General features: G+C 36.9%; 1 long non-coding RNA gene across 1 annotated transcript in view; it reads right to left on the minus strand.

Moving 5' to 3' along the window:
• Positions 1 to 701: 701 nt before the first annotated feature.
• LOC120315449 overlaps positions 702 to 15,913 on the minus strand; it is a 28,026-nt gene continuing 12,814 nt past the window's right edge. Inside the window, exons 2-3 of the long non-coding RNA XR_005558690.1 lie at positions 3,279 to 3,444; positions 702 to 778 (exon numbers count right to left, since the gene is read on the minus strand). This is a non-coding gene — a long non-coding RNA (uncharacterized LOC120315449). The remainder of the gene's footprint in view (positions 779 to 3,278; positions 3,445 to 15,913) is intronic.

Consider the following 15,913-nt stretch of genomic DNA (forward strand, 5'->3'; position numbering starts at 1 on the left):
TTCTCATTGTGAGCTCATAGGTCTTGCATAGCACTGTACATTCAATCCGTGATAGATTTCCATGGTAAAAACACATGCATTCTATTACATTATGCATGGCTTAGCAGAAACTAAAGAAGCCCACTAACTTCTGTTATTGTGTATTCAAGAAATCATAAAAAATACTGTATTTGGAGGAGGGGGAGATACATTATGTAACAGCAGATGGTCTGAAGAGCATCTCATGAGAAGTTAGGAACTAAAAAAAATCAAACTATTTCCTTGAACATGTACGGATGCATCTGTTTTATTGCAAACAAATCAATGGATCAGAATAACATATAAAAACTTGTGAAATAGACCAGATGAGAAAATTAATATTGATTCTCATCAAAATTGAGTGGCAGAACTGTTTCCGCTGTATCTGCACAATGCCCATGTTCTGTGCCAAATTATATTTTCTCTGCTCCTGGGCACATTCCTTTTGCTAGATCAAAAATGCTTCTCTTTAACTAACCTGTGCAAGACAGTCTAGTCATCTTGACAAAGCAATCTATGCTGCAGAAGTGACAAGATCTTTTTTCCAAGGAAATCCTTTGGATTGCCTTAAAGCTTCTCCCTGTCCCTATCTGTCCCCACCAAACAGACTTCTACCAAACTAGTTTATTTATTTACTTAATTTATTTTATTCGTATCCTACCTTTATTATTTTTACAAATAACTCCAGGTGGCAAGCATATCCAGTAGACCTTCCTCCTCCTATTTTCCCCACAACAACAATCCTGTGAGGTGAATTCGGCTGAAAGAGAGAGAGAGAGTGATTGGCCCAAGGTTATCCAGTCGACTTTCATGACTAAGGCAGGACTAGAAGTCACAGTCTCCCAGTTTCTAGCCTGGTGCCTTAATCACTAGACCTTTGGACAAAAAGGTGACAGCAGAAGTTAGGTGGCATGTTCTCCAGAAGCATTAACGCTTAGCAGTGATGCTGAGGAGCAGCTGCAAAGTGGAGCAAAGCAAGAGTACCAGGGTGCTTCCCAAAGGTGTGTTTTGTTCCGACCGTTCTCAAACTGAAGCAACCCCTTGAACCGTTGCATGGCCTGTTTCTTAAATACAACAATAATCAAACTCAAGGTAACAATTAAGTACTTAAAATTTTCTCTATCCTGCAATAAAAACGTTACAGCCAGCTAATTAGAAAGCATGCACTGTTGCTGGGTTCTATTTTACCCTTTATTTCTGAAAACGTTTAATCCTCTGTACTGGGATGAACAGGAGGAAAAGAGAAACTGCACATGGCAGCATGAAGAAACAAGCAGTTGTTTACAATACATCAAACCCCAAACAAATATACGGCCTTAATCAGAATTCCCCCCCCAAGGACCAATGGACTGAGTTATCTATATTTGCAATGAGTTAGAGAAAGAACCATCCAGCGTAGAATCCATTACATACTTTCATGAGATATGAAATTGAAAGAATAACCTTTGTGCAGCTGATTGAGTACAAAGCTGCCCATAATGGGCAAACATGTATTATAATTTTTCTCTGGTCTTTAGAAAGAGCAATGGGAAGAAAAGTTAAAGATGGGGAAGCTTCCCTCAGTAGACCTTCTCCCCCCCCATTCAAAATCATCTGTCTTGAATGTAAGTCGTTTTTTTCTTTGCCTGTGAAACTTCACTAGAAGAAAGGTAGTTCAGATGAACAGAGGTAAAACTGCAATTATTAGTCTTGTGTGATAGTGATAAATGTATTATCATGCCCGTTATCCTCATCTTCATCATTTCAAGCTATGCTCCAGACTAAGAATGTAAACCTTCCATTAGCAGTATATTTAAGCATCAAACTTCCACATAAAATATTAATATCGATAATAAATGAAGCATTGCTCTTCTGGGATTAAAAACAGAGATTGTCTTTAAAAATTCATTAAGGGTGAAGATGCATGAGCTGCTGTTGATTAACTCATATAGAAACTTGTGGCCCATTGCAAGTTTACTATTGGCAGTTTTGGATGTATGTGTAGTATTTGATTTTTTTTTTCCCTCTGAAGAGAACCAAACTAACACAAGTCTCAGAGATTACTCAAGCAACATTTAGCTAATAGTTGTCTGCTTTTCAAGCTATTCCGTTTTTCATCTTTTCAGCATTCAGGAAGCTAAAGTAAAAATGAGGTCAAAGTCCAAATGTTTGGACTTGAATCAGTGACAAAATAGGCAACAATTGCAATATTGTCATTTTGCATACAATTGCATGCACACTGTTTTGTGACCTTGATTTTGCCCTATTACTAGGTATTGCCTGAATGTGAACTTAAGTTTTTCTTAGGGCAAATTCATTTTTTTTTCTGTCGCTCTTTAACTGTCTTCAATTGTCTTTCTTCCCCTTAAGAATCAACCAAAGTTTTGGAAACTATCTCTGCATAGTAAATTATATCATCTTAGTATCCAGTGTACTGTTAGCAATTTCTTCAATCCTCAATCCTCAGAAATCAGTAGGCTTTTGGCCACATCACGTTAGCAGTCAAGAGTAGCACAAGGGAAAATGGTCATTAAAGCAATCACTTTAATTGCACAGCTTCAGTGTGACAGTCTGACTTAAGTGCTTGATCACCTCAAGCAAAACCCTGTGAGTGATTATTTTTACACACAGAGAAAGAGATGCATACTGAGTGAATATGTTGCAGTAAGTTTCCTGGTGTGACCAAAAGTTCAGCGGCTTCCTTGTGCTCAAATTCACATTTTCCAAATCAAACATTGCATCAGTAGTCATAGTTTAGGATAGAAGAAAAGTCATTCCCCCCCCCCAAGTTCTAGTTCTTACAAGGAATAGTCAGGATGATACATTTGTGATCAGCTGAGATATCATGTCTCTAAAAACTCCTCTGCTCTTTCCAATCCTATTTCCTACACATTTAAGAATAGTACGTGGAACAAACAAAAAATATCAATTTTATGCTGGCCTATGTACATACAACATGCAACTGAAAGTAGCTCTGCTGCTTTCTGCTGGAGAGCTACTTGGTCATAGTGATTTAGCAAACTGTTCCTTGTTCTAGGATCCTCTATATGTATTTACTCAGAACTAAGTCCTCCAGTACTCAGTTGGGTTCACTCCCAAATGATAGGGGCTCTTCTGCATAGGGTTAGTAAAGTGCTAACATCCAGCGCAAGGGCTGGTAGAAAAGCATTCTGAGTTAAAGAAATGTTGCACAAACTTGCATCCATTCTATCTTGGCAATGAAGCACAAAAAGGGTTCTGACTCTATGAGAGGAAGAAGAAGCTGGTGGGGTGGAGAATACCTTCTTTGGTGCCCCTTGATTGATAGCAGAAGACTCACAGGATTTTGGCTGTCAGTTTTCCTGTCCAACAGAATGATCAGTTTGTGGGGTTGGAGGATTGACATTGAAAGAATCATGCTGTGCCATTTCTTTCCCTGCTTCGCTCTTCTATTCTCTCTTGTCATTCCTGGCAAGAAAAGAGAAAAGAAGAAGAATAGATGCAATACTTTGGCTTTCAGTTATCTGATTGCTCTATGGCAATAGAAGACTAGCATCAAAAGGAGTCATCTTTCCCTTTCATCACCTGCTACTCTGGTAAAACCATACAAAGTCATGGCTTTACTATGGTCATGCCTTCACAATGGGGTAGAAACAGGTTGGGAATAACACCATGGGTTGACATCCTTAATGAAGGTTTATCAAGGTGCCCCCATTGCTAGAAGGGGGAAGTACAGATGTGCTCTACAACAGGAAGTCTTCTGTACCTGCCACACCACCAGTATTTTCTCTCTTGCCCAATTGCCAGAAGTAACTTGGAATTTGAACTGGCTTCTGTTGACTTGAAATATCAGGAAGCCAGCACTGATGCCCTGCCCTGAGCCTCCTCAGCTTCAAACCTCTTATCATTTCCATATGAATTTCACCAGATCATCTCCTATTGAGATGGAAAGAACTTGTAGGTAAAATACCCTGAATAGCATTCATTTGAAAAGTAGCATGGGGAAAATTAAATAACTGTTTCTGCTACTAATCAGTATGCTGTATAACTATTTTCTGTCTCTGTTCTCACATTAAGTTAGCACTGTGAGGGGGGGGGAACTACAGCTAGAATAAAATAAACTATTTGATCTGAATACACTTATGCCCTAACCAGATATTATTGGGGAGTGTGTTATATTGTACTATCACTAACTTTCATCTCCCTCACATCTAGGGATACTATGTTCTTTCTTTCTTTCTTTCTTTCTTTCTTTCTTTCTTTCTTTCTTTCTTTCTTTCTTTCTTTCCTTCCTTCCTTTCTTTCTCTCTCTCTCTCTCTTTCTCTCTCTCTCCCTTCCTTCCTTCCTTCTTTCCTCCCTTCCTTCCTTCCTTCCTTCCTTCCTTCTCTCTTTCTCTTTCTCTTGCACATTTGTTATTCTGAGCATTGGCTAGGTCTCAGCTCTACAAGGTTGCTTTTCTAATGGGTATAAATGAAACATCAAGGCAGCTTTTGATATGCAGGGGATGTGATGGTGCTTCAGGCACACATGGTTATTATATCTAATTATCTTCAAGACTGTTTCTTACAACAGGCTCCTCAAAGCATAGCCCAGTTCACTTTAGATAGCAGCAATGCTCTCACTGAAAAACCTTAGAAAGGGCTGGAATTCCTACTGGTACGGTGATGACTTAGTCTTAGATCAACAGCAGGAAGATGGGAAAACAAGCATGAGAAGGTAATCGAGAAACAAGTGTAATCGAAGATTGCTGACAACACCAACACAGATTGTATATTAAACAAACAAACAAACAAGCCTACTATGAATTGGAAGTTTTAATTTCTATTCCTTTATGTGTATTTATCATTGCACATACATTCTAGATATTGCCCCCTTAATTATCAATATCAATTTATTCCCATCATTCTCAATTGTCTCCCCCCTACTTCTCTATTCAGTCAGCAAAAACCAAAGATTGGATGCTGACCATCTCAGATCACTAACCCCTTGCAGATTTACAGCTTCTAGGCAGACAAAATCCTCAGACCAGAAAGAGGTTACCTCATTTTTACATTCATAAGGTGAGGGTAAAAAAAAACACAGATTATGTGGATAAGATTTAATAAACAGTCTACCTGCGGAACCTTACTTTGAAATGCATGATATCACTAAAGACGAAGCAAATAAAAATGTTCTGAAATGCAAAGAGAGAGAGAGAGAGAGAGAGAGAGAGAGAGGAAAAGATGGCAAATGGCTCTCTACTAACATAGTGAAAATTGTTCAACAACATTAGAAAGCAAAAAGCAACAAAAAGAGAGAGAAAAATCTATCCAATTAAATGCTGAGTCCTGGAGAGAACAAAAAGCAACATCACAGTCTAAATCAGCCATGCGATGAAACTAATAATAGAAAAGAAGGGCAAAAGATTAATTTAAGAAAATTGCGGAAATCAAGGGAAGCTTTTATGGAATATTAAAATCTTTCCATGATGTGGGGAATGAAAAGATAAAAAGGCAAAGATATAAAGAGTAAGAAGATATAAATAAGGGATGGTGCAAATAATAGAAAGAACTATAGAAAAAAAAACCTTCCTCAAATCAATGCTATATCTGAAGATTTGATTGCTAAAATACAGCAACAAATTTTGGAACCAGAAGTTAAATGGGCCCTAGAAAATATCAGTAGCAACAAAGCTGTAGGAGTTCACAAGATACCAGTAGAATAGTTTACAAAGTGATAAGATGATGCAATTAAGATGCTAGTTTTGATTTATAAGAAAAAGATGGAAAACACAGCCATTGCCAAGGAGTTGGAAAAGATATATTATTATCCCCAAACTGAAGCAAGTAGAAGAAATAATGTAGAACATGGCTCCTGGAATTATTTCCAAACCTTGCAAACCATTTAAATAATAGCCCCAGAACAGATTAGAATGGAAAGTCAACAACATACCAGTTGACTATTCAACTCTCTCTCTCTCTCTCAGGGTTCATTGGGGCAATTTTTTTTCCTGCCACCCCTGAACATGTACAGTCCATTTTTGAAATTGAACATTATTCTACAAGCTTTTCCTGCTACAGAAAATGTGGCCTTCTTCTGTTCTGTTTTCAGGGAGTTACCCTGATGATGGAAACATGGATTGCATCCCAAACTCCTTTACATAATTCCTTTCAAACATCCCTTTTTCTTGGAAAGAATAAAAAGTGTAATGTCAGAGGAGATTAAGAATACCACAATTTCTATTGCAAATACTCAAAAATTGAAACATCATAGCAAGTAACAGCAGCTAGCCAACCTTGGCTGAGTGGGCTAAGCAAGGTTGGACTTCATTAGAACTTGAATTGGAGACCACCAGGATGTCCCATGACTGAAGCCAGATCAGATGGAAAAGAACAGTGACAATCCACTTTTCCATTGTTATTCCATTGCATGGATGTGCCTATATAAGTTTATTGACAAAAACACACCAGTGTCCATGAGTTGAGATTGTCTCTTAATACTTTTCAGTGAACATATACTGTCTCTCACACATTTACATGTTAATTATTCCATTCATATGTGTTTATACAAAACATAGTATAAATGGGGCAGGGAGCTCTTGAATGTATGGTATGATTAGATGTATATAGTACTGATATTTCTAATTGCTATTCCACAATAATTCACTACTGCCTCTCTTTCACAATTATTGATATGGATTTAAGAAAGAACAGTGTCACATAAAAGACCCAAAAGAGATAGCTTTCATCAAAATTCATAGATCAGCTTCTATATAACTGCATTTAGAACATAACTGCTAGGATGATGGCTTCAGGATTAACTACCTTAATCTGTTCCCCAAATACTTCATAAAACATCAATGAGAAAATTGTCTCCCTAGTGAATAGGCAATTACATATCAGCATAAAATACAACCAGATGCCAATACGTTTGATTTTTCTCCACCTTTAAAAATTCAATATAAATGATGGGAGGGAAATCTACTATTGTTTCTTCTTGTAGAATTATTGAAGTATTTTTAAGATATGCCAGAAAGATGCAGGAGAAAATGTATGTATCATAGTATGTATCATGGATAGATGAGACCAATAAAAGTAGAACTCCAAGGCAAGAGGTTTCCTTAAAGAACATGTTTATTGGCTACAAAGTATCGGCACAGTCAAAAGTGAAACCAAATCTGGAGTTTCCTCCCAAGCATTACAATGTTACAAAGTTGAACTTCCCACCCCAGCACTATGTCATTATCTATGTTCCCCAATAGAATACTTTGGCGGACTTTCTAGCGGAAGGCTCAGTCCACCAAAAATCAGGCAGTAATAACTTTGGTTCCCATGGAACAATTTATTGTTTAGTCTAACTCTTAAAACCACTCATCCCCCTTTCCATTACTATGACAACCAAAAACGAAGCAAAAATGGCTTCAGCCAAGATTGTTGCAGTGTTGACAGTATGTTTAATACTGATTTGTACCACACCTTCTTGGAGGGAAAAAGAAAAGGACATTATACTTTACTTTAAAGTCTCCACTCTAAGACTTTTTATCAGTCATGGTAGGAATTAGGAATATGATACCTGTGGTAATAGTGTACCCAGGACATGTCCCCTTACTGCCCATCCTAGACAAAACTATTTTTTTACAAAAAAAAGCAAAGCTAGCATGTTGGAAAATGCCAAGTATTACTTCTTTATTTGCTGTCAAAAGTAATCACAACTTACAACTAGTTCAATGAAACAACACAATAAAATAACAACCAATTAAGTATTGAACCAGGAAAACAGTTATCAATATTAAGGAAGGTATCGATTTAACACAAACCCTCTCATAAAACTGGCTTGATAATATCCCTACGACTCAGATATAGCAATACTATTCATGGCTGGCTGAGGAATTCTAGGAGTTGAAATCCACAACTCTTAATGTTGCCAAGTTTAGAGACCCCTGTGCAAAAGATGGAGGCCATCTTTTAAAGGCCATAAAGGCCAATGAGATAATATAGAAAAGAATGAGACATCTCTTCTGAAAAAAATAATGTTTTGTGACTGTCTATGTCCATTTTATGAGTAGGCATCTCTGTCATGGTAACCACTCTTAACATACCAAATATATTCCTAGCCTGAAAACATCACCTGCTCCTCCCTTGTAAGATATTTATGAAGATAGCATTACTGGGGCAGGGGAGATTCCAGTTCAAAGCACAGAGCCATTGTGTTCATTGATGTGCCTAACCCTAAACCATCTTAACTTACAGCTTTCTCTGTAGATAAAATAAAATTGAAATGTTTCACATCCAGGAAAGGACCCCTTAAATTTATTTCACAATTTAATATGTTAGCTATCTATCTGTCAATCTTGTTGACAATTCTAAAGTGGAGCTAGCACCTTGCTGGACATCTGTTGAACTCACTGACAGCAAATTTATTTGTGCTTGCTGTGGCTTGTCTGCTCTGCTCGCAGATGAACAGAAATAGCACAATTCAGCTCGAGAACAAAACTCAGTCCAGACAGCATCTGGCTATCCTAGACTGAGTCAGTTTTTGGCATTCTCTCCCCAGTGGCTGTCAGTATGCATTGCTACTCATTTTTACTCTTCTTTTCTTACTTTAAAGTCTTACCAAAACAGTTGGGACTCCCAGATACAGGAGGGGAAGAAAACTTCATGAATTTCATTTCAAGTCAAAAAGACGGATCAGTCTAGAGACTATTAGTACTATCTTGAAGAATTTCTTCATTCTCAAAAGGCAAGAGGGCAAATAAATATTACATGGAACTTATATACGATAACTAATATATTTGATATATTTTTAAAATTATGGATTGATGCTACTTTCTAACAGAATAAACTAAGAACTGAATGCAGATGATATTCACACAACTGGATCTAGACCAGGGATTATCAACCTATAAAAAAGAAAACCATCTCGAACATCTGAATTCTCAGGTAGAATGTATTAGAAGCCCTTATAATTTGTGCTTTTTGCTACACTGTTTTCTTTATGAATTTTGGTATTGTTTTCTCTTTGGTCTATTTAATTAAGACAAATAATATAACAATCACTCAAAACAGAAGTAAAAAATAAAACACTGTATTCTTAGAATAAAATAAAAATAAGAATCATATATAAGTATTAAAACCAGAGAGAAACCTATATCATTAGTTTATAGTCTAAATGCAATAATTAAGCTTATATCTAATACACAAAAATACAATGATCTATAAGAGAGTATGGGAATGTAAAGCCATCCTAATTTGTATTGCGCCTGATACTTGTTGAAACCCTACTAGGATATGACCAGGATCATGACAGTTATGATCCAACCACTTACAGCAAGAACATAAATAAAGACACAAAAGCTATCAGAGCTGGAACTGCACCACCAGTGCCACTACTCTACAGTTGAGAATGAGAGTGTTGTATCCTTCACCCCTGTGAGAGCTTGCTCACAAAACTGCTGGTTCTGCCAAAACTGCAGCTGGATCAGTTGCAGCATCTGGATGTTCTTCAAGAGTACTGCTATGCAGAACACATTCTGATAATCCCAAGAGGTCAAAAATATGACCACAAGCAAGGCCTCCTGATCTAGAAATGGGCGTAATTGGTACACAAAATGACTTTTTTTTTTTTGCAAAGCCCCTCCTAGCCATCATTTTTATTTGCTCCTTGAACTAGAATTGTGAGTCTTAAGGGGACTGTTTTAATGTTAGTTAGTGTGGCTGGTCATTAAGAACAGCATGCATTGCAATCCAGCAAAATTTTAGTGCAATAAATTCACCATCTTTAAAAAGGTAGATGTTCAATCATGTCTGATTCTAGGGGGTCGTGCTCATCCCCATTTCCTAGCCAATGAGGGAGCCAGCATTGTCTGAAGACCATCCTTTGCTCACAACAATTAAATACTATCTTATACTTTCAATCCATATTCCAAACACAGAGGGAAAATAGCAGATGCAGTATCTAAAACAAACTTTCCTGAATACTAGTTGTGAAGATTAATAATTATTGGTGGTACATATAACAGTTTGTTCATACTAGATACATCGTTCATGATTTTAAAGGACTTTTATTACGTAGTCATAGTTTTAAAAACACCCCAGATCTATTTATAGATTACCATTAAATGCATGGATTTGTACCACACCCCAACTTTCAGCTTCTATATACATAACGTCTATATTTTAATTTTATAGGACTTCAAAATTTGAATATTTTACAGGTAATCCTCGACTTACAACAGTTCATTTAGTGAACGTTCAAAGTTACAACAGCCCTAAAAAATGTGATTTGTGAACTTTTTCAGTTACAACCTTTGTAGTATCCCCAGAATCATGTGATCAAAATTCAGATGCTTGGCAATTAGTTCATATTTATGACCTTTGCTGTGCCCCGGGGTCATGTGATCCCTTTTTACAACCTTCTAACAAGGAAAGTCAATGGGGAAGTCAGATTCACTTAACAACCAGGTTATTAACTTATCAACTGCAGTCATTGATTCAACAACTGTGGTAAGAAAAGTCGTTAAATGGGGCAAAACTCAATTAACAAATGTCTCACTTAACAACCAAAATTTTGGGCTCAGTCATGATCATAAGTCGAGGACTACCTGTACTTGCATATGCAGAATTTATTGCAGTTCATAATTTCACTTTTTATTGTGCTATGTTTCCTGATATCTATGCTTCCTTTAGAACATCATAGCAATTTTCAAGTGTTTTAAAATGATCATAATATATTCAAGTAAGGAATTTGTTTAAAGTGCACTTTGTCAGGAAGAAGACAAGGGATGGCATTTTGCAGCAGCATATTACTACAAGTCTGAAGACTGGTATTCTATACAGATAAAATTGTTCTTAACGAAATGCCTATTAGAATTTTGCATAAGTGAAAAGAGTATTCTTTTCTGAATGAGAATTGAAAGCAGAAAAGATTCCATTTCTATGGGATAAATAGAAGTTTTGATGAAATTATGTCCAGAAGGTGGGGGAAATTATAGAAAAATGTAAAGAGGAACTAGAGGAAATTGAGATGTAAGAGGAAACTACACAAAACTCCTATAAGGTTAATATAGAAAACCTTTCCTCCTCCTCCTCCTCCTCCTCCTCCTCCTCCTCCTCCTCCTCCTCCTCCTCCTCCTCCTCCTCCTCCTCCACCACCACCCCCTCCTCCTCATTATCATCATCATCTCTCCCTCTCTCCCTCTCCCCCCCCCTCTCTCTCTCCCTCCCTCCCTCAACCATATGAAATGCAATGGGAATTGAATTTCTGTGCTAAGTTGGTATAGCATTGCAGCTTCTTCTTCCAAGAAATAAGTGAGAAGCTTCCATGAAGTTGTTGAGGCAACTACTTCCCCTGAGAAAGAAGAAAAAATACTGAAGTTGAAGATGGTGCAGGGGTATTGGAGGGAAAAAAACAAAGATAAAACGGATTGTAACATCATCAATAAACTCAGCTTGTGAAATTAACAAGGTTTGCAACTTCCAGATAAGCATATGAGGAGATATGGCATCATCTTTTACATTTTTTTTAAAAAAAGCATCTCCCAGGTGAGCAGCCATTTAAAAGCTTTTGCCTTCCAAAGAAACATTTCAAAAGCACTAAGTGCGATAGAAACTGAAATTACTACACTAAATGAAATGGCACTCCCTCAAGAATAGTGTTTCAGATCTGCCTACAAAATGCACATAGTGTCTTTTATTGGAAAGAGATAATTCTCTCTCCTGGGAAACTGATTTGATCAACAAATTATGTCTTCAGCACTTAGACATTCTGTGGCATTCTTATTTAGAAATAAAGAAAAGTCAGACATTTTGTGACAGTGGGGCTGCAGATTCTAAGTCTCCTCTTTCAGAAGCTCTCTGGGTCAATGCATCCCAGTTCCACTACCTATCTTAGTATGTAGTTGGAAGGTCCTACCTTCTACAGCAGAGATTCCTAAATGTTTTGCCATCATGCCTCTTTTTAGGAAAATCTAAATGTGTGTACCTCATTCTTTAGCCAATGGGACTGACCCATCCTGCTGGACCAAATACAATGAGTAGAAAAACTGGGGAAAAACAAAATCAGGAAAAATAAAATAAAACTTTTACTTTAGAAGATGGCTGCTTGGAAAAATTCAGATTGTTAGACATGTTATTGAAAACATTTTAGAGTTAAGAGCTGAAGAAGCTTCTTGAATGAGAAACGAAACATCTTCAAAGAAAAACAAGAAAGTCCAGTTGCCTCGTGAAAAAGCATCTTTGGGATTTTAAAGTTAAGTTTTATAAAATCTAAAGATCACCAAAGTTCTTATTTCTCTCATTCATTTGCAGAGAGAGCCAGTTTGGTGCAGTGGTTTTGGCACCAGGCTAGAAACTGGGAGACTAGGAGTTCTAGTCCTACCTTGGACATGAAGCCAACTGCGCAACCTTATACCAATCACTCTCTCACAATCCTAGGAAGTAGGCAATGGCAAACGACTTCCAAAATCTTGCCATGAAAACTACAGGGACTTGTCCAGAAGGCTCCAGGAGTCAACACTAACTTGTACACACACATATACACACATAGATTTGCAAGAGAAAACACAAAAAATGTGGAAACCACTTCTCAAATTTTAATGTGTGTGTATGTGTGTAAAAGTGTTTAGCAACTGAAAAAAAAATTGCCAATACCTGTTTTAAGTTCTTATTGAGACACATCATTTATAGCTAGATGACATTTGTGTCAAGCTCAAAATACTGGCAAGGTTGTCTTAACTCAGTCTATTCACAAAAAAAGTAAAGAAAAGCCATAAAAATATTCTTTAATGGAAAAGTTTCACTGTGACAGTTCTAAGGTTACAATGAAAAGGCAAACAAGGTGTGTTGTTTACTTTAAGAAAATGCAATTTAACATGGTTAGACTTGAGAAAATTGTAAAACACAGTATTTTGAACAATGTGAAAGCCTCATGCAGAGCTAAGGTCAACCAGCCAAAAGTGGAAACTGAATGCTAATTTTTCCAGCCTATTTTGGTCAAAGCAAAGGCATGATTGATTTTTGACACAAAGGAATTGCCATCTTCTTTTTTTCCCCTAGCTATTCATGTCTGCTTTAAAAAAAAAAATCCTCTCTGAAATAAATGAGAGAATTTAGAAGAAGGGCCAGGGAAAAATAAAAGAAAAGCAATAGCCCAGAAATATGAGGGATTATTGATGTGAAACTATCCTTTCATGAGCCATCTGAAATACTTTTCTTATAGGCACTAGCAGTGGAATATAATGATAATAATGGAGGGTAAAACAAACAAAACATGGACAGACCATTTTGTTGTATCACCTTCCCAAGTGCAAATGGCTAAATTTCCACACAAAGTAGATACTATCAGCCTGCTAAGCCTCATCCTAGCCAGCCAGACTGGAACAGGTAAACTAGCACACCAGTATCTAAGAGTTTCTAATTTAATTTAGAAAAGCTATGATGCCATTCTGAAAGAATTCTAGGATCGCTGGATATCAACCATGCTTTCTCCTTATACTACAAAAAGTATTAAAACTTTTCTACTTCTTTCTCTGACACGCTTGATATAGACAGCTAGAAAGAATTTGCTTTGGGGAGAGAGGGACAGTTACAATCTTGTAATCAAATCAAATCAAGCCATAGCAAGTCAAGTCAAGTCAAATCAAACCAAATCAAATCAAATCTTACTTTGATAAGAGCTACTGGTTTCAGGCTGTTGGCTTTAACCGTGTAGGAAATAGCTTCCATACCATCACCCTGGGCATTGAACAAACACTGCAAGCTGACACCCATGGTGATGGAGAGGAAGAACTAATTTTGCTGATAAATTTTCCTCTAGGCTCCACTTCTTGCTGCTGATAGTTCTGTAGATGTGTGCTAGTGTTTTTGTCTCTTATTGAAAGGGATAAACTCCAAGCCTAGACTTTGTTCTGAAAAGTTTCTTCAAAGACAAACTTTGTAGTCTCACTTGAAGTTCACAAGGAGTTACACACAACCCAAAAATTGAAATATTACCAAGTAAATGTCAGAAGTGAAAGTCCCAGCTACAATTCTGAACATTACTTACAGTATTTGAAACAATAGAGGATAGTATGGAAGCTACAAGGATGGCAACTTCTTAATATGGTACATGTTTAACCATCTCTTCCCCAAAGTATCTGATTGTTCACGACATGTTGCAATGTCTGTCCCAATCAAACATGCCTTCTTTTTGTTTCAAAGTGGTCAGTGGGATGTCTATGGGAAGGTCATTAGCAGGACAAAAGTACAATAGTCTAATCTCATTGTTATTTCTTACTGCTTGAAATTCACCGATAGCTTTCATGGGTAATATTGCAGCACGCTGCACAGCGCTCAAAATGAGTTTTGATCTACTGACTCCAAATTCCTATTCAGATATGCTGTGGCCCAGCCAACTGTCTCATTTTATAACTGTATTCTATAGATTTTTTTTCCTAAAGGAAGGCATTTGCATTTATCTCTGTTAACTTTAATTCAGTTCATGTCGCAATCAATTTATTAGAGTTGAACTATCACTAGACTTTTTTACATCTGACTAGAAATCTAAGTCTCAGACCAATAGATCAATGTCTTTCTTTTCCAAAATTAGCTTTATAACAGTTTTGGGGTTTTTTAATGGAAATTCAACAGGGATGTGAGAGAGCTTGGGAAGCATTTTCAACTGATTGGAATGACAGAGGTGTCTGGAGGGGGAGCAAACATGTCATGATGTTGACTGTGGCTGCACAATCAATTTTATGACACACATAAAAAAGAAACAGTACTTTGTATATTCATGGGCACCATCTTGCCTCCCAGCCTCCATAGATGCTCCTGTCGAATGTAATAGCCTAAGATCAGGCTAGGAAGGATAGATCTTTTTAAAATGGCAGATTTTTCTACCAGTCTTTTGAACGGAAGCATTTCTTCTTTTTTTATATATATATAAGGGTGCTTATGAAAATGTCAAAAAAACTGACCTGCAATTGTCAGGTCTCTGCATTGTTCTGCAGTTATGACAATCCATGTAAATTACTTCTACATTTTGTCAGAACAACTTAGAGCAAAGTGGAGTCTGATTGCCTTGACATTGTGTGTATAATTTCAATCATTATGTACAATGCTCAGAAGGGGAAATAAGTCACCTTCACAATTCTGAAGGCATGAATTAACAATTGGATAGGTCCCAGACTTGAAAGCATTATCACTTTTGATGTAAAAACAAACCAGCAACCTGCAAGTTTTAATGACCAACCTTAAAAACCAACATTAGTTTTTCTGTGGATGTAGATACATACACATCCTTTCTTCCATCTTTTCCCCTCATACGCCACCTTCTTTCTACTTCCCTATAAACTACTACTACCTACTTCCCCCATTCCTGTAAATGAATTGCAAGATTGTTTGTAAAGAGTTCTTGAAATCCAGCTGAGGGTAGCGTGAACTCAAGTGAAATGCCCAAAACAAGCATTACCAATTCTGGGTGATTAAAATTATGTAAATATTATAGATGTACCGAGTCTGCTAGAATGGGCAACTGTAATAAATTATATTAAATAAACAAATGATTCCAATTGGCTTCAACATATCTATTTCCAATGTTTGACCTCCACAAGAACCTCAGTGGGTTACTTTAAGTAAAATTAGTGCTTGTTCTATCCAAATGACAGATTTATTGTCTGTAAATATTGCCATCTATTTTCTTCTACTTTGGAGCAAGGGAAGGCTGTAAATATACTTTGCTAATCAATCAGAACAGCCTTGGCTACATAGCTAATTGTTGAAAGCACATTTTATTTTTGTGTAATGGAACAATAATAGCATTTTCTAAATGGTGAAAACTGGCACTCTTCACCCCTCTATGTGCACAAACAAATCGCAATCCACCACTCTGGCCTTCCCCATCAAGCCAAAGGCAATAACTTATGGGCCACATGCAGCCCACAAATCATACATTGTGACCTCTGAAATATATTATGGAATA

This window comes from Crotalus tigris, unplaced genomic scaffold (genome assembly GCF_016545835.1).
Source record: "Crotalus tigris isolate CLP2741 ecotype Arizona unplaced genomic scaffold, ASM1654583v1 scf7180000019126.842475, whole genome shotgun sequence".
In the NCBI taxonomy this organism is placed as follows: domain Eukaryota; kingdom Metazoa; phylum Chordata; class Lepidosauria; order Squamata; family Viperidae; genus Crotalus; species Crotalus tigris.